The sequence below is a fragment of the Rhynchophorus ferrugineus genome, unplaced genomic scaffold (genome assembly GCF_030347505.1).
Source record: "Rhynchophorus ferrugineus isolate W39M unplaced genomic scaffold, kcgeb_rfMv2 rfM9, whole genome shotgun sequence".
Taxonomy (NCBI): Eukaryota; Metazoa; Arthropoda; class Insecta; order Coleoptera; family Curculionidae; genus Rhynchophorus; species Rhynchophorus ferrugineus.
Window position 1 is genome coordinate 41,009,696 of NW_027472588.1, and position 24,850 is coordinate 41,034,545.

The window sequence follows — 24,850 nt, forward strand, 5'->3', positions numbered from 1 at the left end:
ACATATACTATTTAGTCCTTCCTTTTTCTCTGTGCGTTGTTTTTTGCGCATTATAAAACAAAAGTATGGCAACTGTTTTTAAAATAGGAAAGAGTTAGTTATATTGGTATATGGGATGATTATTATGATATAACATGATGCCTCTTCTTGATGTTAGATTTATTATTATTATGATGGTATTTATGATTGACTGAGCTTGTGGGACTTTTAAGTATCGGTATGTATTTGTTTAGTAAACAATATTTAAATCATATAGGTTGGAGATAGAATATAAAATAGTATTATTGAAATATAGAGCAAATATCTGACGCTAATTTGGCTATTCATAAAATTTAATTATTTTTTTGGTTTCGTTGTCAGAATTAATAGGTATTTGTGTGTTGTTTTACAATGATACAGTTTTAAACAAAAAAACCTCTGGCAGAATACGTCTGTAGAGATTTTCGGTTCTCTCGCCCCAAAATACGTATATTCTGCGACTTTTGACGAAAATGTTCGATTTTTTGCCATTTTCACATATTTTGTTTATTATTATAAAGAAATTTACGCTGAATGGAATGGTGGTATAATAATTGTTGTACAACTTTTAGTTTTTTGACGTTATGCAGTGAAAATTATGTTTTCAAAAAAATGAGTGGATTTATCTTAATGTCATATTTTTAAAAATTATAAATTCTGGAGCAATTTAACATGGATTTTCGGTTTTCTTACCCCAAAATACATATATTCTGTGACTTTTACCTCTATCCCAGAGATACAAATTTTCATGAAAGTCATGAAAATGTTCGATTTTTTGCCATTTTTACATATTTTGTTGTGATTTTTTCCCAAATAACGGCAATAAGGATAATGAACATTACAGGGATTATAAAGAATTTTACGCTGAATCGAATGGTGGTATAATAAATTGTGTACAGTGTTTAGTTTCTAAGATGTATTAAAAAAAGTGTAGTTTTAAAAAAACTGATGGATCTCTGTTTTTGTTACATATCTTTGAAACCGTCACTTTACAAGCAATTTAACTTGGATTTTCGTTTCTTTCATTACAAAATACTTGTATTTTGAGAGTTTTATTTTTTTCCGAAATTTAAAAATATGGCAATTTTTCCATGCAAATGGTCGGAAAATTTGCTTTTTTTTTGCCATTTTCAATGTTTTTGTTCCCATTTCTGTTAAAACAATCTCAGGTTAATATAAATTACAGGGTTTATAAAGAATTTTACGCTGAATCGAATGGTGGTATAATAAATTGTGTACAAAGTTTAGTTTCTAAGATATATTATAAAAAGTGTATTTTCAAAAAACTGATGGATCTCGGTTTTTGTTACATATCTTTGAAACCGTCACTTTACAAGCAATTTAACATGGATTTTCGTTTCTTTCATTACAAAATACTTGTATTTTGAGAGTTTTATTTTTTTCCGAAAATTTAAAAATATGGCAATTTTTCCATGCAAATGGTCGGAAAATTTGCGATTTTTTGCCATTTTCAATGTTTTTGTTCCCATTTCTGTTAAAACAATCTCAGGTTAATATAAATTACAGGGTTTATAAAGAATTTTACGCTGAATCGAATGGTGGTATAATAAATTGTGTACAAAGTTTAGTTTCTAAGATATATTATAAAAAGAGTATTTTCAAAAAACTGATGGATCTCGGTTTTTGTTACATATCTTTGAAACCGTCACTTTACAAGCAATTTAACATGGATTTTCGTTTATTTCATTACAAAATACTTGTATTTTGAGAGTTTTATTTTTTTCCGAAAATTTAAAAATATGGCAATTTTTCTATGCAAATGGTCGGAAAATTTGCGATTTTTTGCCATTTTCAATGTTTTTGTTCCCATTTCTGTTAAAACAATCTCAGGTTAATATAAATTACAGGGTTTATAAAGAATTTTACGCTGAATCGAATGGTGGTATAATAAATTGTGTACAAAGTTTAGTTTCTAAGATATATTATAAAAAGTGTATTTTCAGAAAACTGATGGATCTCGGTTTTTGTTACATATCTTTGAAACCGTCACTTTACAAGCAATTTAACATGGATTTTCGTTTATTTCATTACAAAATACTTGTATTTTGAGAGTTTTATTTTTTTCCGAAAATTTAAAAATATGGCAATTTTTCCATGCAAATGGTCGGAAAATTTGCGATTTTTTCCCATTTTCAATGTTTTTGTTCCCATTTCTGTTAAAACAATCTCAGGTTAATATAAATTACAGGGTTTATAAAGAATTTTACGCTGAATCGAATGGTGGTATAATAAATTGTGTACAAAGTTTAGTTTCTAAGATATATTATAAAAAGTGTGTTTTCAAAAAACTGATGGATCTCGGTTTTTGTTACATATCTTTGAAACCGTCACTTTACAAGCAATTTAACATGGATTTTCGTTTATTTCATTACAAAATACTTGTATTTTGAGAGTTTTATTTTTTTCCGAAAATTTAAAAATATGGCAATTTTTCCATGCAAATGGTCGAAAAATTTGCGATTTTTTGCCATTTTCAATGTTTTTGTTCCCATTTCTGTTAAAACAATCTCAGGTTAATATAAATTACAGGGTTTATAAAGAATTTTACGCTGAATCGAATGGTGGTATAATAAATTGTGTACAAAGTTTAGTTTCTAAGATATATTATAAAAAGTGTGTTTTCAAAAAACTGATGGATCTCGGTTTTTGTTACATATCTTTGAAACCGTCACTTTACAAGCAATTTAACATGGATTTTCGTTTATTTCATTACAAAATACTTGTATTTTGAGAGTTTTATTTTTTTCCGAAAATTTAAAAATATGGCAATTTTTCCATGCAAATGGTCGGAAAATTTGCGATTTTTTGCCATTTTCAATGTTTTTGTTCCCATTTCTGTTAAAACAATCTCAGGTTAATATAAATTACAGGGTTTATAAAGAATTTTACGCTGAATCGAATGGTGGTATAATAAATTGTGTACAAAGTTTAGTTTCTAAGATATATTATAAAAAGTGTATTTTCAAAAAACTGATGGATCTCGGTTTTTGTTACATATCTTTGAAACCGTCACTTTACAAGCAATTTAACATGGATTTTCGTTTCTTTCATTACAAAATACTTGTATTTTGAGAGTTTTATTTTTTTCCGAAAATTTAAAAATATGGCAATTTTTCCATGCAAATGGTCGGAAAATTTGCGATTTTTTGCCATTTTCAATGTTTTTGTTCCCATTTCTGTTAAAACAATCTCAGGTTAATATAAATTACTGGGTTTATAAAGAATTTTACGCTGAATCGAATGGTGGTATAATAAATTGTGTACAATGTTTAGTTTCTAAGATATATTATAAAAAGTGTATTTTCAAAAAACTGATGGATCTCGGTTTTTGTTACATATCTTTGAAACCGTCACTTTACAAGCAATTTAACATGGATTTTCGTTTCTTTCATTACAAAATACTTGTATTTTGAGAGTTTTATTTTTTTCCGAAAATTTAAAAATATGGCAATTTTTCCATGCAAATGGTCGGAAAATTTGCGATTTTTTGCCATTTTCAATGTTTTTGTTTCCATTTCTGTTAAAACAATCTCAGGTTAATATAAATTACTGGGTTTATAAAGAATTTTACGCTGAATCGAATGGTGGTATAATAAATTGTGTACAATGTTTAGTTTCTAAGATATATTATAAAAAGTGTATTTTCAAAAAACTGATGGATCTCGGTTTTTGTTACATATCTTTGAAACCGTCACTTTACAAGCAATTTAACATGGGTTTTCGTTTCTTTCATTACAAAATACTTGTATTTTGAGAGTTTTATTTTTTTCCGAAAATTTAAAAATATGGCAATTTTTCCATGCAAATGGTCGGAAAATTTGCGATTTTTTGCCATTTTTAATGTTTTTGTTCCCATTTCTGTTAAAACAATCTCAGGTTAATATAAATTACTGGGTTTATAAAGAATTTTACGCTGAATCGAATGGTGGTATAATAAATTGTGTACAATGTTTAGTTTCTAAGATATATTATAAAAAGTGTATTTTCAAAAAACTGATGGATCTCGGTTTTTGTTACATATCTTTGAAACCGTCACTTTACAAGCAATTTAACATGGATTTTCGTTTCTTTCATTACAAAATACTTGTATTTTGAGAGTTTTATTTTTTTCCGAAAATTTAAAAATATGGCAATTTTTCCATGCAAATGGTCGGAAAATTTGCGATTTTTTGCCATTTTCAATGTTTTTGTTCCCATTTCTGTTAAAACAATCTCAGGTTAATATAAATTACTGGGTTTATAAAGAATTTTACGCTGAATCGAATGGTGGTATAATAAATTGTGTACAATGTTTAGTTTCTAAGATATATTATAAAAAGTGTATTTTCAAAAAACTGATGGATCTCGGTTTTTGTTACATATCTTTGAAACCGTCACTTTACAAGCAATTTAACATGGATTTTCGTTTCTTTCATTACAAAATACTTGTATTTTGAGAGTTTTATTTTTTTCCGAAAATTTAAAAATATGGCAATTTTTCCATGCAAATGGTCGGAAAATTTGCGATTTTATGCCATTTTCAATGTTTTTGTTTCCATTTCTGTTAAAACAATCTCAGGTTAATATAAATTACTGGGTTTATAAAGAATTTTACGCTGAATCGAATGGTGGTATAATAAATTGTGTACAATGTTTAGTTTCTAAGATATATTATAAAAAGTGTATTTTCAAAAAACTGATGGATCTCGGTTTTTGTTACATATCTTTGAAACCGTCACTTTACAAGCAATTTAACATGGGTTTTCGTTTCTTTCATTACAAAATACTTGTATTTTGAGAGTTTTATTTTTTTCCGAAAATTTAAAAATATGGCAATTTTTCCATGCAAATGGTCGGAAAATTTGCGATTTTTTGCCATTTTTAATGTTTTTGTTCCCATTTCTGTTAAAACAATCTCAGGTTAATATAAATTACTGGGTTTATAAAGAATTTTACGCTGAATCGAATGGTGGTATAATAAATTGTGTACAATGTTTAGTTTCTAAGATATATTATAAAAAGTGTATTTTCAAAAAACTGATGGATCTCGGTTTTTGTTACATATCTTTGAAACCGTCACTTTACAAGCAATTTAACATGGATTTTCGTTTCTTTCATTACAAAATACTTGTATTTTGAGAGTTTTATTTTTTTCCGAAAATTTAAAAATATGGCAATTTTTCCATGCAAATGGTCGGAAAATTTGCGATTTTTTGCCATTTTCAATGTTTTTGTTCCCATTTCTGTTAAAACAATCTCAGGTTAATATAAATTACTGGGTTTATAAAGAATTTTACGCTGAATCGAATGGTGGTATAATAAATTGTGTACAATGTTTAGTTTCTAAGATATATTATAAAAAGTGTATTTTCAAAAAACTGATGGATCTCGGTTTTTGTTACATATCTTTGAAACCGTCACTTTACAAGCAATTTAACATGGATTTTCGTTTCTTTCATTACAAAATACTTGTATTTTGAGAGTTTTATTTTTTTCCGAAAATTTAAAAATATGGCAATTTTTCCATGCAAATGGTCGGAAAATTTGCGATTTTTTGCCATTTTCAATGTTTTTGTTCCCATTTCTGTTAAAACAATCTCAGGTTAATATAAATTACTGGGTTTATAAAGAATTTTACGCTGAATCGAATGGTGGTATAATAAATTGTGTACAATGTTTAGTTTCTAAGATATATTATAAAAAGTGTATTTTCAAAAAACTGATGGATCTCGGTTTTTGTTACATATCTTTGAAACCGTCACTTTACAAGCAATTTAACATGGATTTTCGTTTCTTTCATTACAAAATACTTGTATTTTGAGAGTTTTATTTTTTTCCGAAAATTTAAAAATATGGCAATTTTTCCATGCAAATGGTCGGAAAATTTGCGATTTTTTGCCATTTTCAATGTTTTTGTTCCCATTTCTGTTAAAACAATCTCAGGTTAATATAAATTACAGGGTTTATAAAGAATTTTACGCTGAATCGAATGGTGGTATAATAAATTGTGTACAATGTTTAGTTTCTAAGATATATTATAAAAAGTGTATTTTCAAAAAACTGATGGATCTCGGTTTTTGTTACATATCTTTGAAACCGTCACTTTACAAGCAATTTAACATGGATTTTCGTTTCTTTCATTACAAAATACTTGTATTTTGAGAGTTTTATTTTTTTCCGAAAATTTAAAAATATGGCAATTTTTCCATGCAAATGGTCGGAAAATTTGCGATTTTTTGCCATTTTCAATGTTTTTGTTCCCATTTCTGTTAAAACAATCTCAGGTTAATATAAATTACTGGGTTTATAAAGAATTTTACGCTGAATCGAATGGTGGTATAATAAATTGTGTACAATGTTTAGTTTCTAAGATATATTATAAAAAGTGTATTTTCAAAAAACTGATGGATCTCGGTTTTTGTTACATATCTTTGAAACCGTCACTTTACAAGCAATTTAACATGGATTTTCGTTTCTTTCATTACAAAATACTTGTATTTTGAGAGTTTTATTTTTTTCCGAAAATTTAAAAATATGGCAATTTTTCCATGCAAATGGTCGGAAAATTTGCGATTTTTTGCCATTTTCAATGTTTTTGTTCCCATTTCTGTTAAAACAATCTCAGGTTAATATAAATTACTGGGTTTATAAAGAATTTTACGCTGAATCGAATGGTGGTATAATAAATTGTGTACAATGTTTAGTTTCTAAGATATATTATAAAAAGTGTATTTTCAAAAAACTGATGGATCTCGGTTTTTGTTACATATCTTTGAAACCGTCACTTTACAAGCAATTTAACATGGATTTTCGTTTCTTTCATTACAAAATACTTGTATTTTGAGAGTTTTATTTTTTTCCGAAAATTTAAAAATATGGCAATTTTTCCATGCAAATGGTCGGAAAATTTGCGATTTTTTGCCATTTTCAATGTTTTTGTTCCCATTTCTGTTAAAACAATCTCAGGTTAATATAAATTACTGGGTTTATAAAGAATTTTACGATGAATCGAATGGTGGTATAATAAATTGTGTACAATGTTTAGTTTCTAAGATATATTATAAAAAGTGTATTTTCAAAAAACTGATGGATCTCGGTTTTTGTTACATATCTTTGAAACCGTCACTTTACAAGCAATTTAACATGGATTTTCGTTTCTTTCATTACAAAATACTTGTATTTTGAGAGTTTTATTTTTTTCCGAAAATTTAAAAATATGGCAATTTTTCCATGCAAATGGTCGGAAAATTTGCGATTTTTTGCCATTTTCAATATTTTTGTTCCCATTTCTGTTAAAACAATCTCAGGTTAATATAAATTACAGGGTTTATAAAGAATTTTACGCTGAATCGAATGGTGGTATAATAAATTGTGTACAATGTTTAGTTTCTAAGATATATTATAAAAAGTGTATTTTCAAAAAACTGATGGATCTCGGTTTTTGTTACATATCTTTGAAACCGTCACTTTACAAGCAATTTAACATGGATTTTCGTTTCTTTCATTACAAAATACTTGTATTTTGAGAGTTTTATTTTTTTCCGAAAATTTAAAAATATGGCAATTTTTCCATGCAAATGGTCGGAAAATTTGCGATTTTTTGCCATTTTCAATGTTTTTGTTCCCATTTCTGTTAAAACAATCTCAGGTTAATATAAATTACTGGGTTTATAAAGAATTTTACGCTGAATCGAATGGTGGTATAATAAATTGTGTACAATGTTTAGTTTCTAAGATATATTATAAAAAGTGTATTTTCAAAAGACTGATGGATCTCGGTTTTTGTTACATATCTTTGAAACCGTCACTTTACAAGCAATTTAACATGGATTTTCGTTTCTTTCATTACAAAATACTTGTATTTTGAGAGTTTTATTTTTTTCCGAAAATTTAAAAATATGGCAATTTTTCCATGCAAATGGTCGGAAAATTTGCGATTTTTTGCCATTTTCAATGTTTTTGTTCCCATTTCTGTTAAAACAATCTCAGGTTAATATAAATTACTGGGTTTATAAAGAATTTTACGCTGAATCGAATGGTGGTATAATAAATTGTGTACAAAGTTTAGTTTCTAAGATATATTATAAAAAGTGTATTTTCAAAAAACTGATGGATCTCGGTTTTTGTTACATATCTTTGAAACCGTCACTTTACAAGCAATTTAACATGGATTTTCGTTTCTTTCATTACAAAATACTTGTATTTTGAGAGTTTTATTTTTTTCCGAAAATTTAAAAATATGGCAATTTTTCCATGCAAATGGTCGGAAAATTTGCGATTTTTTGCCATTTTCAATGTTTTTGTTCCCATTTCTGTTAAAACAATCTCAGGTTAATATAAATTACAGGGTTTATAAAGAATTTTACGCTGAATCGAATGGTGGTATAATAAATTGTGTACAATGTTTAGTTTCTAAGATATATTATAAAAAGTGTATTTTCAAAAAACTGATGGATCTCGGTTTTTGTTACATATCTTTGAAACCGTCACTTTACAAGCAATTTAACATGGATTTTCGTTTCTTTCATTACAAAATACTTGTATTTTGAGAGTTTTATTTTTTTCCGAAAATTTAAAAATATGGCAATTTTTCCATGCAAATGGTCGGAAAATTTGCGATTTTTTGCCATTTTCAATGTTTTTGTTCCCATTTCTGTTAAAACAATCTCAGGTTAATATAAATTACTGGGTTTATAAAGAATTTTACGCTGAATCGAATGGTGGTATAATAAATTGTGTACAATGTTTAGTTTCTAAGATATATTATAAAAAGTGTATTTTCAAAAAACTGATGGATCTCGGTTTTTGTTACATATCTTTGAAACCGTCACTTTACAAGCAATTTAACATGGATTTTCGTTTCTTTCATTACAAAATACTTGTATTTTGAGAGTTTTATTTTTTTCCGAAAATTTAAAAATATGGCAATTTTTCCATGCAAATGGTCGGAAAATTTGCGATTTTTTGCCATTTTCAATGTTTTTGTTCCCATTTCTGTTAAAACAATCTCAGGTTAATATAAATTACAGGGTTTATAAAGAATTTTACGCTGAATCGAATGGTGGTATAATAAATTGTGTACAAAGTTTAGTTTCTAAGATATATTATAAAAAGTGTATTTTCAAAAAACTGATGGATCTCGGTTTTTGTTACATATCTTTGAAACCGTCACTTTACAAGCAATTTAACATGGATTTTCGTTTATTTCATTACAAAATACTTGTATTTTGAGAGTTTTATTTTTTTCCGAAAATTTAAAAATATGGCAATTTTTCCATGCAAATGGTCGGAAAATTTGCGATTTTTTGCCATTTTCAATGTTTTTGTTCCCATTTCTGTTAAAACAATCTCAGGTTAATATAAATTACAGGGTTTATAAAGAATTTTACGCTGAATCGAATGGTGGTATAATAAATTGTGTACAAAGTTTAGTTTCTAAGATATATTATAAAAAGTGTATTTTCAAAAAACTGATGGATCTCGGTTTTTGTTACATATCTTTGAAACCGTCACTTTACAAGCAATTTAACATGGATTTTCGTTTATTTCATTACAAAATACTTGTATTATGAGAGTTTTATTTTTTTCCGAAAATTTAAAAATATGGCAATTTTTCCATGCAAATGGTCGGAAAATTTGCGATTTTTTGCCATTTTCAATGTTTTTGTTCCCATTTCTGTTAAAACAATCTCAGGTTAATATAAATTACTGGGTTTATAAAGAATTTTACGATGAATCGAATGGTGGTATAATAAATTGTGTACAATGTTTAGTTTCTAAGATATATTATAAAAAGTGTATTTTCAAAAAACTGATGGATCTCGGTTTTTGTTACATATCTTTGAAACCGTCACTTTACAAGCAATTTAACATGGATTTTCGTTTCTTTCATTACAAAATACTTGTATTTTGAGAGTTTTATTTTTTTCCGAAAATTTAAAAATATGGCAATTTTTCCATGCAAATGGTCGGAAAATTTGCGATTTTTTGCCATTTTCAATATTTTTGTTCCCATTTCTGTTAAAACAATCTCAGGTTAATATAAATTACAGGGTTTATAAAGAATTTTACGCTGAATCGAATGGTGGTATAATAAATTGTGTACAATGTTTAGTTTCTAAGATATATTATAAAAAGTGTATTTTCAAAAAACTGATGGATCTCGGTTTTTGTTACATATCTTTGAAACCGTCACTTTACAAGCAATTTAACATGGATTTTCGTTTCTTTCATTACAAAATACTTGTATTTTGAGAGTTTTATTTTTTTCCGAAAATTTAAAAATATGGCAATTTTTCCATGCAAATGGTCGGAAAATTTGCGATTTTTTGCCATTTTCAATGTTTTTGTTCCCATTTCTGTTAAAACAATCTCAGGTTAATATAAATTACTGGGTTTATAAAGAATTTTACGCTGAATCGAATGGTGGTATAATAAATTGTGTACAATGTTTAGTTTCTAAGATATATTATAAAAAGTGTATTTTCAAAAGACTGATGGATCTCGGTTTTTGTTACATATCTTTGAAACCGTCACTTTACAAGCAATTTAACATGGATTTTCGTTTCTTTCATTACAAAATACTTGTATTTTGAGAGTTTTATTTTTTTCCGAAAATTTAAAAATATGGCAATTTTTCCATGCAAATGGTCGGAAAATTTGCGATTTTTTGCCATTTTCAATGTTTTTGTTCCCATTTCTGTTAAAACAATCTGAGGTTAATATAAATTACTGGGTTTATAAAGAATTTTACGCTGAATCGAATGGTGGTATAATAAATTGTGTACAAAGTTTAGTTTCTAAGATATATTATAAAAAGTGTATTTTCAAAAAACTGATGGATCTCGGTTTTTGTTACATATCTTTGAAACCGTCACTTTACAAGCAATTTAACATGGATTTTCGTTTCTTTCATTACAAAATACTTGTATTTTGAGAGTTTTATTTTTTTCCGAAAATTTAAAAATATGGCAATTTTTCCATGCAAATGGTCGGAAAATTTGCGATTTTTTGCCATTTTCAATGTTTTTGTTCCCATTTCTGTTAAAACAATCTCAGGTTAATATAAATTACAGGGTTTATAAAGAATTTTACGCTGAATCGAATGGTGGTATAATAAATTGTGTACAATGTTTAGTTTCTAAGATATATTATAAAAAGTGTATTTTCAAAAAACTGATGGATCTCGGTTTTTGTTACATATCTTTGAAACCGTCACTTTACAAGCAATTTAACATGGATTTTCGTTTCTTTCATTACAAAATACTTGTATTTTGAGAGTTTTATTTTTTTCCGAAAATTTAAAAATATGGCAATTTTTCCATGCAAATGGTCGGAAAATTTGCGATTTTTTGCCATTTTCAATGTTTTTGTTCCCATTTCTGTTAAAACAATCTCAGGTTAATATAAATTACTGGGTTTATAAAGAATTTTACGCTGAATCGAATGGTGGTATAATAAATTGTGTACAATGTTTAGTTTCTAAGATATATTATAAAAAGTGTATTTTCAAAAAACTGATGGATCTCGGTTTTTGTTACATATCTTTGAAACCGTCACTTTACAAGCAATTTAACATGGATTTTCGTTTCTTTCATTACAAAATACTTGTATTTTGAGAGTTTTATTTTTTTCCGAAAATTTAAAAATATGGCAATTTTTCCATGCAAATGGTCGGAAAATTTGCGATTTTTTGCCATTTTCAATGTTTTTGTTCCCATTTCTGTTAAAACAATATCAGGTTAATATAAATTACAGGGTTTATAAAGAATTTTACGCTGAATCGAATGGTGGTATAATAAATTGTGTACAAAGTTTAGTTTCTAAGATATATTATAAAAAGTGTATTTTCAAAAAACTGATGGATCTCGGTTTTTGTTACATATCTTTGAAACCGTCACTTTACAAGCAATTTAACATGGATTTTCGTTTATTTCATTACAAAATACTTGTATTTTGAGAGTTTTATTTTTTTCCGAAAATTTAAAAATATGGCAATTTTTCCATGCAAATGGTCGGAAAATTTGCGATTTTTTGCCATTTTCAATGTTTTTGTTCCCATTTCTGTTAAAACAATCTCAGGTTAATATAAATTACAGGGTTTATAAAGAATTTTACGCTGAATCGAATGGTGGTATAATAAATTGTGTACAAAGTTTAGTTTCTAAGATATATTATAAAAAGTGTGTTTTCAAAAAACTGATGGATCTCGGTTTTTGTTACATATCTTTGAAACCGTCACTTTACAAGCAATTTAACATGGATTTTCGTTTATTTCATTACAAAATACTTGTATTTTGAGAGTTTTATTTTTTTCCGAAAATTTAAAAATATGGCAATTTTTCCATGCAAATGGTCGGAAAATTTGCGATTTTTTGCCATTTTCAATGTTTTTGTTCCCATTTCTGTTAAAACAATCTCAGGTTAATATAAATTACAGGGTTTATAAAGAATTTTACGCTGAATCGAATGGTGGTATAATAAATTGTGTACAAAGTTTAGTTTCTAAGATATATTATAAAAAGTGTATTTTCAAAAAACTGATGGATCTCGGTTTTTGTTACATATCTTTGAAACCGTCACTTTACAAGCAATTTAACATGGATTTTCGTTTCTTTCATTACAAAATACTTGTATTTTGAGAGTTTTATTTTTTTCCGAAAATTTAAAAATATGGCAATTTTTCCATGCAAATGGTCGGAAAATTTGCGATTTTTTGCCATTTTCAATGTTTTTGTTCCCATTTCTGTTAAAACAATCTCAGGTTAATATAAATTACTGGGTTTATAAAGAATTTTACGCTGAATCGAATGGTGGTATAATAAATTGTGTACAATGTTTAGTTTCTAAGATATATTATAAAAAGTGTATTTTCAAAAAACTGATGGATCTCGGTTTTTGTTACATATCTTTGAAACCGTCACTTTACAAGCAATTTAACATGGATTTTCGTTTCTTTCATTACAAAATACTTGTATTTTGAGAGTTTTATTTTTTTCCGAAAATTTAAAAATATGGCAATTTTTCCATGCAAATGGTCGGAAAATTTGCGATTTTTTGCCATTTTCAATGTTTTTGTTTCCATTTCTGTTAAAACAATCTCAGGTTAATATAAATTACTGGGTTTATAAAGAATTTTACGCTGAATCGAATGGTGGTATAATAAATTGTGTACAATGTTTAGTTTCTAAGATATATTATAAAAAGTGTATTTTCAAAAAACTGATGGATCTCGGTTTTTGTTACATATCTTTGAAACCGTCACTTTACAAGCAATTTAACATGGGTTTTCGTTTCTTTCATTACAAAATACTTGTATTTTGAGAGTTTTATTTTTTTCCGAAAATTTAAAAATATGGCAATTTTTCCATGCAAATGGTCGGAAAATTTGCGATTTTTTGCCATTTTTAATGTTTTTGTTCCCATTTCTGTTAAAACAATCTCAGGTTAATATAAATTACTGGGTTTATAAAGAATTTTACGCTGAATCGAATGGTGGTATAATAAATTGTGTACAATGTTTAGTTTCTAAGATATATTATAAAAAGTGTATTTTCAAAAAACTGATGGATCTCGGTTTTTGTTACATATCTTTGAAACCGTCACTTTACAAGCAATTTAACATGGATTTTCGTTTCTTTCATTACAAAATACTTGTATTTTGAGAGTTTTATTTTTTGCCGAAAATTTAAAAATATTGCAATTTTTCCATGCAAATGGTCGGAAAATTTGCGATTTTTTGCCATTTTCAATGTTTTTGTTCCCATTTCTGTTAAAACAATCTCAGGTTAATATAAATTACTGGGTTTATAAAGAATTTTACGCTGAATCGAATGGTGGTATAATAAATTGTGTACAATGTTTAGTTTCTAAGATATATTATAAAAAGTGTATTTTCAAAAAACTGATGGATCTCGGTTTTTGTTACATATCTTTGAAACCGTCACTTTACAAGCAATTTAACATGGATTTTCGTTTCTTTCATTACAAAATACTTGTATTTTGAGAGTTTTATTTTTTGCCGAAAATTTAAAAATATTGCAATTTTTCCATGCAAATGGTCGGAAAATTTGCGATTTTTTGCCATTTTCAATGTTTTTGTTCCCATTTCTGTTAAAACAATCTCAGGTTAATATAAATTACTGGGTTTATAAAGAATTTTACGCTGAATCGAATGGTGGTATAATAAATTGTGTACAATGTTTAGTTTCTAAGATATATTATAAAAAGTGTATTTTCAAAAAACTGATGGATCTCGGTTTTTGTTACATATCTTTGAAACCGTCACTTTACAAGCAATTTAACATGGATTTTCGTTTCTTTCATTACAAAATACTTGTATTTTGAGAGTTTTATTTTTTTCCGAAAATTTAAAAATATGGCAATTTTTCCATGCAAATGGTCGGAAAATTTGCGATTTTTTGCCATTTTCAATGTTTTTGTTCCCATTTCTGTTAAAACAATCTCAGGTTAATATAAATTACTGGGTTTATAAAGAATTTTACGCTGAATCGAATGGTGGTATAATAAATTGTGTACAATGTTTAGTTTCTAAGATATATTATAAAAAGTGTATTTTCAAAAAACTGATGGATCTCGGTTTTTGTTACATATCTTTGAAACCGTCACTTTACAAGCAATTTAACATGGATTTTCGTTTCTTTCATTACAAAATACTTGTATTTTGAGAGTTTTATTTTTTTCCGAAAATTTAAAAATATGGCAATTTTTCCATGCAAATGGTCGGAAAATTTGCGATTTTTTGCCATTTTCAATGTTTTTGTTCCCATTTCTGTTAAAACAATCTCAGGTTAATATAAATTACAGGGTTTATAAAGAATTTTACGCTGAATCGAATGGTGGTATAATAAATTGTGTACAATGTTTAGTTTCTAAGATATATTATAAAAAGTGTATTTTCAAAAAACTGATGGATCTCGGTTTTTGTTACATATCTTTGAAACCGTCACTTTACAAGCAATTTAACATGGATTTTCGTTTCTTTCATTACAAAATACTTGTATTTTGAGAGTTTTATTTTTTTCCGAAAATTTAAAAATATGGCAATTTTTCCATGCAAATGGTCGGAAAATTTGCGATTTTTTGCCATTTTCAATGTTTTTGTTCCCATTTCTGTTAAAACAATCTCAGGTTAATATAAATTACTGGGTTTATAAAGAATTTTACGCTGAATCGAATGGTGGTATAATAAATTGTGTACAATGTTTAGTTTCTAAGATATATTATAAAAAGTGTATTTTCAAAAAACTGATGGATCTCGGTTTTTGTTACATATCTTTGAAACCGTCATTTTACAAGCAATTTAACATAAATTTTCGTTTCTTTCATTACAAAATACTTGTATTTTGAGAGTTTTATTTTTTTCCGAAAATTTAAAAATATGGCAATTTTTCCATGCAAATGGTCGGAAAATTTGCGATTTTTTGCCATTTTCAATGTTTTTGTTCCCATTTCTGTTAAAACAATCTCAGGTTAATATAAATTACTGGGTTTATAAAGAATTTTACGCTGAATCGAATGGTGGTATAATAAATTGTGTACAATGTTTAGTTTCTAAGATATATTATAAAAAGTGTATTTTCAAAAAACTGATGGATCTCGGTTTTTGTTACATATCTTTGAAACCGTCACTTTACAAGCAATTTAACATGGATTTTCGTTTCTTTCATTACAAAATACTTGTATTTTGAGAGTTTTATTTTTTTCCGAAAATTTAAAAATATGGCAATTTTTCCATGCAAATGGTCGGAAAATTTGCGATTTTTTGCCATTTTCAATGTTTTTGTTCCCATTTCTGTTAAAACAATCTCAGGTTAATATAAATTACTGGGTTTATAAAGAATTTTACGATGAATCGAATGGTGGTATAATAAATTGTGTACAATGTTTAGTTTCTAAGATATATTATAAAAAGTGTATTTTCAAAAAACTGATGGATCTCGGTTTTTGTTACATATCTTTGAAACCGTCACTTTACAAGCAATTTAACATGGATTTTCGTTTCTTTCATTACAAAATACTTGTATTTTGAGAGTTTTATTTTTTTCCGAAAATTTAAAAATATGGCAATTTTTCCATGCAAATGGTCGGAAAATTTGCGATTTTTTGCCATTTTCAATATTTTTGTTCCCATTTCTGTTAAAACAATCTCAGGTTAATATAAATTACAGGGTTTATAAAGAATTTTACGCTGAATCGAATGGTGGTATAATAAATTGTGTACAATGTTTAGTTTCTAAGATATATTATAAAAAGTGTATTTTCAAAAAACTGATGGATCTCGGTTTTTGTTACATATCTTTGAAACCGTCACTTTACAAGCAATTTAACATGGATTTTCGTTTCTTTCATTACAAAATACTTGTATTTTGAGAGTTTTATTTTTTTCCGAAAATTTAAAAATATGGCAATTTTTCCATGCAAATGGTCGGAAAATTTGCGATTTTTTGCAATTTTCAATGTTTTTGTTCCCATTTCTGTTAAAACAATCTCAGGTTAATATAAATTACTGGGTTTATAAAGAATTTTACGCTGAATCGAATGGTGGTATAATAAATTGTGTACAATGTTTAGTTTCTAAGATATATTATAAAAAGTGTATTTTCAAAAGACTGATGGATCTCGGTTTTTGTTACATATCTTTGAAACCGTCACTTTACAAGCAATTTAACATGGATTTTCGTTTCTTTCATTACAAAATACTTGTATTTTGAGAGTTTTATTTTTTTCCGAAAATTTAAAAATATGGCAATTTTTCCATGCAAATGGTCGGAAAATTTGCGATTTTTTGCCATTTTCAATGTTTTTGTTCCCATTTCTGTTAAAACAATCTCAGGTTAATATAAATTACTGGGTTTATAAAGAATTTTACGATGAATCGAATGGTGGTATAATAAATTGTGTACAATGTTTAGTTTCTAAGATATATTATAAAAAGTGTATTTTCAAAAAACTGATGGATCTCGGTTTTTGTTACATATCTTTGAAACCGTCACTTTACAAGCAATTTAACATGGATTTTCGTTTCTTTCATTACAAAATACTTGTATTTTGAGAGTTTTATTTTTTTCCGAAAATTTAAAAATATGGCAATTTTTCCATGCAAATGGTCGGAAAATTTGCGATTTTTTGCCATTTTCAATGTTTTTGTTCCCATTTCTGTTAAAACAATCTCAGGTTAATATAAATTACAGGGTTTATAAAGAATTTTACGCTGAATCGAATGGTGGTATAATAAATTGTGTACAATGTTTAGTTTCTAAGATATATTATAAAAAGTGTATTTTCAAAAAACTGATGGATCTCGGTTTTTGTTACATATCTTTGAAACCGTCACTTTACAAGCAATTTAACATGGATTTTCGTTTCTTTCATTACAAAATACTTGTATTTTGAGAGTTTTATTTTTTTCCGAAAATTTAAAAATATGGCAATTTTTCCATGCAAATGGTCGGAAAATTTGCGATTTTTTGCCATTTTCAATGTTTTTGTTCCCATTTCTGTTAAAACAATCTCAGGTTAATATAAATTACTGGGTTTATAAAGAATTTTACGCTGAATCGAATGGTGGTATAATAAATTGTGTACAATGTTTAGTTTCTAAGATATATTATAAAAAGTGTATTTTCAAAAAACTGATGGATCTCGGTTTTTGTTACATATCTTTGAAACCGTCACTTTACAAGCAATTTAACATGGATTTTCGTTTCTTTCATTACAAAATACTTGTATTTTGAGAGTTTTATTTTTTTCCGAAAATTTAAAAATATGGCAATTTTTCCATGCAAATGGTCGGAAAATTTGCGATTTTTTGCCATTTTCAATGTTTTTGTTCCCATTTCTGTTAAAACAATCTCAGGTTAATATAAATTACTGGGTTTATAAAGAATTTTACGCTGAATCGAATGGTGGTATAATAAATTGTGTACAATGTTTAGTTTCTAAGATATATTATAAAAAGTGTATTTTCAAAAAACTGATGGATCTCGGTTTTTGTTACATATCTTTGAAACCGTCACTTTACAAGCAATTTAACATGGATTTTCGTTTCTTTCATTACAAAATACTTGTATTTTGAGAGTTTTATTTTTTTCCGAAAATTTAAAAATATGGCAATTTTTCCATGCAAATGGTCGGAAAATTTGCGATTTTTTGCCATTTTCAATGTTTTTGTTCCCATTTCTGTTAAAACAATCTCAGGTTAATATAAATTACTGGGTTTATAAAGAATTTTACGCTGAATCGAATGGTGGTATAATAAATTGTGTACAATGTTTAGTTTCTAAGATATATTATAAAAAGTGTATTTTCAAAAAACTGATGGATCTCGGTTTTTGTTACATATCTTTGAAACCGTCACTTTACAAGCAATTTAACATGGATTTTCGTTTCTTTCATTACAAAATACTTGTATTTTGAGAGTTTTATTTTTTTCCGAAAATTTAAAAATATGGCAATTTTTCCATGCAAATGGTCGGAAAATTTGCGATTTTTTGCCATTTTCAATGTTTTTGTTCCTATTTCTGTTAAAACAATCTCAGGTTAATATAAATTACTGGGTTTATAAAGAATTTTACGCTGAATCGAATGGTGGTATAATAAATTGTGTACAATGTTTAGTTTCTAAGATATATTATAAAAAGTGTATTTTCAAAAAACTGATGGATCTCGGTTTTTGTTACATATCTTTGAAACCGTCACTTTACAAGCAATTTAACATGGATTTTCGTTTCTTTCATTACAAAATACTTGTATTTTGAGAGTTTTATTTTTTTCCGAAAATTTAAAAATATGGCAATTTTTCCATGCAAATGGTCGGAAAATTTGCGATTTTTTGCCATTTTCAATGTTTTTGTTCCCATTTCTGTTAAAACAATCTCAGGTTAATATAAATTACTGGGTTTATAAAGAATTTTACGCTGAATCGAATGGTGGTATAATAAATTGTGTACAATGTTTAGTTTCTAAGATATATTATAAAAAGTGTATTTTCAAAAAACTGATGGATCTCGGTTTTTGTTACATATCTTTGAAACCGTCACTTTACAAGCAATTTAACATGGATTTTCGTTTCTTTCATTACAAAATACTTGTATTTTGAGAGTTTTATTTTTTTCCGAAAATTTAAAAATATGGCAATTTTTCCATGCAAATTTGGAAATGGAAAATTTGCGATTTTTTGCCATTTTCAATGTTTTTGTTCCCATTTCTGTTAAAACAATCTCAGGTTAATATAAATTACTGGGTTTATAAAGAATTTTACGCTGAATCGAATGGTGGTATAATAAATTGTGTACAATGTTTAGTTTCTAAGATATATTATAAAAAGTGTATTTTCAAAAAACTGATGGATCTCGGTTTTTGTTACATATCTTTGAAACCGTCACTTTACAAGCAATTTAACATGGATTTTCGTTTCTTTCATTACAAAATACTTGTATTTTGAGAGTTTTATTTTTTTCCGAAAATTTAAAAATATGGCAATTTTTCCATGCAAATGGTCGGAAAATTTGCGATTTTTTGCCATTTTCAATGTTTTTGTTCCCATTTCTGTTAAAACAATCTCAGGTTAATATAAATTACTGGGTTTATAAAGAATTTTACGCTGAATCGAATGGTGGTATAATAAATTGTGTACAATGTTTAGTTTCTAAGATATATTATAAAAAGTGTATTTTCAAAAAACTGATGGATCTCGGTTTTTGTTACATATCTTTGAAACCGTCACTTTACAAGCAATTTAACATGGATTTTCGTTTCTTTCATTACAAAATACTTGTATTTTGAGAGTTTTATTTTTTTCCGAAAATTTAAAAATATGGCAATTTTTCCATGCAAATGGTCGGAAAATTTGCGATTTTTTGCCATTTTCAATGTTTTTGTTCCCATTTCTGTTAAAACAATCTCAGGTTAATATAAATTACTGGGTTTATAAAGAATTTTACGCTGAATCGAATGGTGGTATAATAAATTGTGTACAATGTTTAGTTTCTAAGATATATTATAAAAAGTGTATTTTCAAAAAACTGATGGATCTCGGTTTTTGTTACATATCTTTGAAACCGTCACTTTACAAGCAATTTAACATGGATTTTCGTTTCTTTCATTACAAAATACTTGTATTTTGAGAGTTTTATTTTTTTCCGAAAATTTAAAAATATGGCAATTTTTCCATGCAAATGGTCGGAAAATTTGCGATTTTTTGCCATTTTCAATGTTTTTGTTCCCATTTCTGTTAAAACAATCTCAGGTTAATATAAATTACAGGGTTTATAAAGAATTTTACGCTGAATCGAATGGTGGTATAATAAATTGTGTACAAAGTTTAGTTTCTAAGATATATTATAAAAAGTGTATTTTCAAAAAACTGATGGATCTCGGTTTTTGTTACATATCTTTGAAACCGTCACTTTACAAGCAATTTAACATGGATTTTCGTTTCTTTCATTACAAAATACTTGTATTTTGAGAGTTTTATTTTTTTCCGAAAATTTAAAAATATGGCAATTTTTCCATGCAAATGGTCGGAAAATTTGCGATTTTTTGCCATTTTCAATGTTTTTGTTCCCATTTCTGTTAAAACAATCTCAGGTTAATATAAATTACAGGGTTTATAAAGAATTTTACGCTGAATCGAATGGTGGTATAATAAATTGTGTACAATGTTTAGTTTCTAAGATATATTATAAAAAGTGTATTTTCAAAAAACTGATGGATCTCGGTTTTTGTTACATATCTTTGAAACCGTCACTTTACAAGCAATTTAACATGGATTTTCGTTTCTTTCATTACAAAATACTTGTATTTTGAGAGTTTTATTTTTTTCCGAAAATTTAAAAATATGGCAATTTTTCCATGCAAATGGTCGGAAAATTTGCGATTTTTTGCCATTTTCAATGTTTTTGTTCCCATTTCTGTTAAAACAATCTCAGGTTAATATAAATTACTGGGTTTATAAAGAATTTTACGCTGAATCGAATGGTGGTATAATAAATTGTGTACAATGTTTAGTTTCTAAGATATATTATAAAAAGTGTATTTTCAAAAAACTGATGGATCTCGGTTTTTGTTACATATCTTTGAAACCGTCACTTTACAAGCAATTTAACATGGATTTTCGTTTCTTTCATTACAAAATACTTGTATTTTGAGAGTTTTATTTTTTTCCGAAAATTTAAAAATATGGCAATTTTTCCATGCAAATGGTCGGAAAATTTGCGATTTTTTGCCATTTTCAATGTTTTTGTTCCCATTTCTGTTAAAACAATCTCAGGTTAATATAAATTACTGGGTTTATAAAGAATTTTACGCTGAATCGAATGGTGGTATAATAAATTGTGTACAATGTTTAGTTTCTAAGATATATTATAAAAAGTGTATTTTCAAAAAACTGATGGATCTCGGTTTTTGTTACATATCTTTGAAACCGTCACTTTACAAGCAATTTAACATGGATTTTCGTTTCTTTCATTACAAAATACTTGTATTTTGAGAGTTTTATTTTTTTCCGAAAATTTAAAAATATGGCAATTTTTCCATGCAAATGGTCGGAAAATTTGCGATTTTTTGCCATTTTCAATGTTTTTGTTCCCATTTCTGTTAAAACAATCTCAGGTTAATATAAATTACTGGGTTTATAAAGAATTTTACGCTGAATCGAATGGTGGTATAATAAATTGTGTACAATGTTTAGTTTCTAAGATATATTATAAAAAGTGTATTTTCAAAAAACTGATGGATCTCGGTTTTTGTTACATATCTTTGAAACCGTCACTTTACAAGCAATTTAACATGGATTTTCGTTTCTTTCATTACAAAATACTTGTATTTTGAGAGTTTTATTTTTTTCCGAAAATTTAAAAATATGGCAATTTTTCCATGCAAATGGTCGGAAAATTTGCGATTTTTTGCCATTTTCAATGTTTTTGTTCCCATTTCTGTTAAAACAATCTCAGGTTAATATAAATTACTGGGTTTATAAAGAATTTTACGCTGAATCGAATGGTGGTATAATAAATTGTGTACAATGTTTAGTTTCTAAGATATATTATAAAAAGTGTATTTTCAAAAAACTGATGGATCTCGGTTTTTGTTACATATCTTTGAAACCGTCACTTTACAAGCAATTTAACATGGATTTTCGTTTCTTTCATTACAAAATACTTGTATTTTGAGAGTTTTATTTTTTTCCGAAAATTTAAAAATATGGCAATTTTTCCATGCAAATGGTCGGAAAATTTGCGATTTTTTGCCATTTTCAATGTTTTTGTTCCCATTTCTGTTAAAACAATCTCAGGTTAATATAAATTACTGGGTTTATAAAGAATTTTACGCTGAATCGAATGGTGGTATAATAAATTGTGTACAATGTTTAGTTTCTAAGATATATTATAAAAAGTGTATTTTCAAAAAACTGATGGATCTCGGTTTTTGTTACATATCTTTGAAACCGTCACTTTACAAGCAATTTAACATGGATTTTCGTTTCTTTCATTACAAAATACTTGTATTTTGAGAGTTATTTTTTTCCGAAAATTTAAAAATATGGCAATTTTTCCATGCAAATGGTCGGAAAATTTGCGATTTTTTGCCATTTTCAATGTTTTTGTTCCCATTTCTGTTAAAACAATCTCAGGTTAATATAAATTACTGGGTTTATAAAGAATTTTACGCTGAATCGAATGGTGGTATAATAAATTGTGTACAATGTTTAGTTTCTAAGATATATTATAAAAAGTGTATTTTCAAAAAACTGATGGATCTCGGTTTTTGTTACATATCTTTGAAACCGTCACTTTACAAGCAATTTAACATGGATTTTCGTTTCTTTCATTACAAAATACTTGTATTTTGAGAGTTTTATTTTTTTCCGAAAATTTAAAAATATGGCAATTTTTCCATGCAAATGGTCGGAAAATTTGCGATTTTTTGCCATTTTCAATGTTTTTGTTCCCATTTCTGTTAAAACAATCTCAGGTTAATATAAATTACAGGGTTTATAAAGAATTTTACGCTGAATCGAATGGTGGTATAATAAATTGTGTACAATGTTTAGTTTCTAAGATATATTATAAAAAGTGTATTTTCAAAAAACTGATGGATCTCGGTTTTTGTTACATATCTTTGAAACCGTCACTTTACAAGCAATTTAACATGGATTTTCGTTTCTTTCATTACAAAATACTTGTATTTTGAGAGTTTTATTTTTTTCCGAAAATTTAAAAATATGGCAATTTTTCCATGCAAATGGTCGGAAAATTTGCGATTTTTTGCCATTTTCAATGTTTTTGTTCCCATTTCTGTTAAAACAATCTCAGGTTAATATAAATTACTGGGTTTATAAAGAATTTTACGCTGAATCGAATGGTGGTATAATAAATTGTGTACAATGTTTAGTTTCTAAGATATATTATAAAAAGTGTATTTTCAAAAAACTGATGGATCTCGGTTTTTGTTACATATCTTTGAAACCGTCACTTTACAAGCAATTTAACATGGATTTTCGTTTCTTTCATTACAAAATACTTGTATTTTGAGAGTTTTATTTTTTTCGGAAAATTTAAAAATATGGCAATTTTTCCATGCAAATGGTCGGAAAATTTGCGATTTTTTGCCATTTTCAATGTTTTTGTTCCCATTTCTGTTAAAACAATCTCAGGTTAATATAAATTACTGGGTTTATAAAGAATTTTACGCTGAATCGAATGGTGGTATAATAAATTGTGTACAATGTTTAGTTTCTAAGATATATTATAAAAAGTGTATTTTCAAAAAACTGATGGATCTCGGTTTTTGTTACATATCTTTGAAACCGTCACTTTACAAGCAATTTAACATGGATTTTCGTTTCTTTCATTACAAAATACTTGTATTTTGAGAGTTTTATTTTTTTCCGAAAATTTAAAAATATGGCAATTTTTCCATGCAAATGGTCGGAAAATTTGCGATTTTTTGCCATTTTCAATGTTTTTGTTCCCATTTCTGTTAAAACAATCTCAGGTTAATATAAATTACTGGGTTTATAAAGAATTTTACGCTGAATCGAATGGTGGTATAATAAATTGTGTACAATGTTTAGTTTCTAAGATATATTATAAAAAGTGTATTTTCAAAAAACTGATGGATCTCGGTTTTTGTTACATATCTTTGAAACCGTCACTTTACAAGCAATTTAACATGGATTTTCGTTTCTTTCATTACAAAATACTTGTATTTTGAGAGTTTTATTTTTTTCCGAAAATTTAAAAATATGGCAATTTTTCCATGCAAATGGTCGGAAAATTTGCGGTTTTTTGCCATTTTCAATGTTTTTGTTCCCATTTCTGTTAAAACAATCTCAGGTTAATATAAATTACTGGGTTTATAAAGAATTTTACGCTGAATCGAATGGTGGTATAATAAATTGTGTACAATGTTTAGTTTCTAAGATATATTATAAAAAGTGTATTTTCAAAAAACTGATGGATCTCGGTTTTTGTTACATATCTTTGAAACCGTCACTTTACAAGCAATTTAACATGGATTTTCGTTTCTTTCATTACAAAATACTTGTATTTTGAGAGTTTTATTTTTTTCCGAAAATTTAAAAATATGGCAATTTTTCCATGCAAATGGTCGGAAAATTTGCGATTTTTTGCCATTTTCAATGTTTTTGTTCCCATTTCTGTTAAAACAATCTCAGGTTAATATAAATTACAGGGTTTATAAAGAATTTTACGCTGAATCGAATGGTGGTATAATAAATTGTGTACAATGTTTAGTTTCTAAGATATATTATAAAAAGTGTATTTTCAAAAAACTGATGGATCTCGGT

General features: G+C 26.9%; 1 protein-coding gene across 1 annotated transcript in view; it reads left to right on the forward strand.

Moving 5' to 3' along the window:
• Positions 1-24,850, forward strand: part of LOC143202999 (solute carrier family 35 member E2A) — a 173,246-nt gene that overhangs the window by 4,240 nt on the left and 144,156 nt on the right. The window lies entirely within an intron of this gene.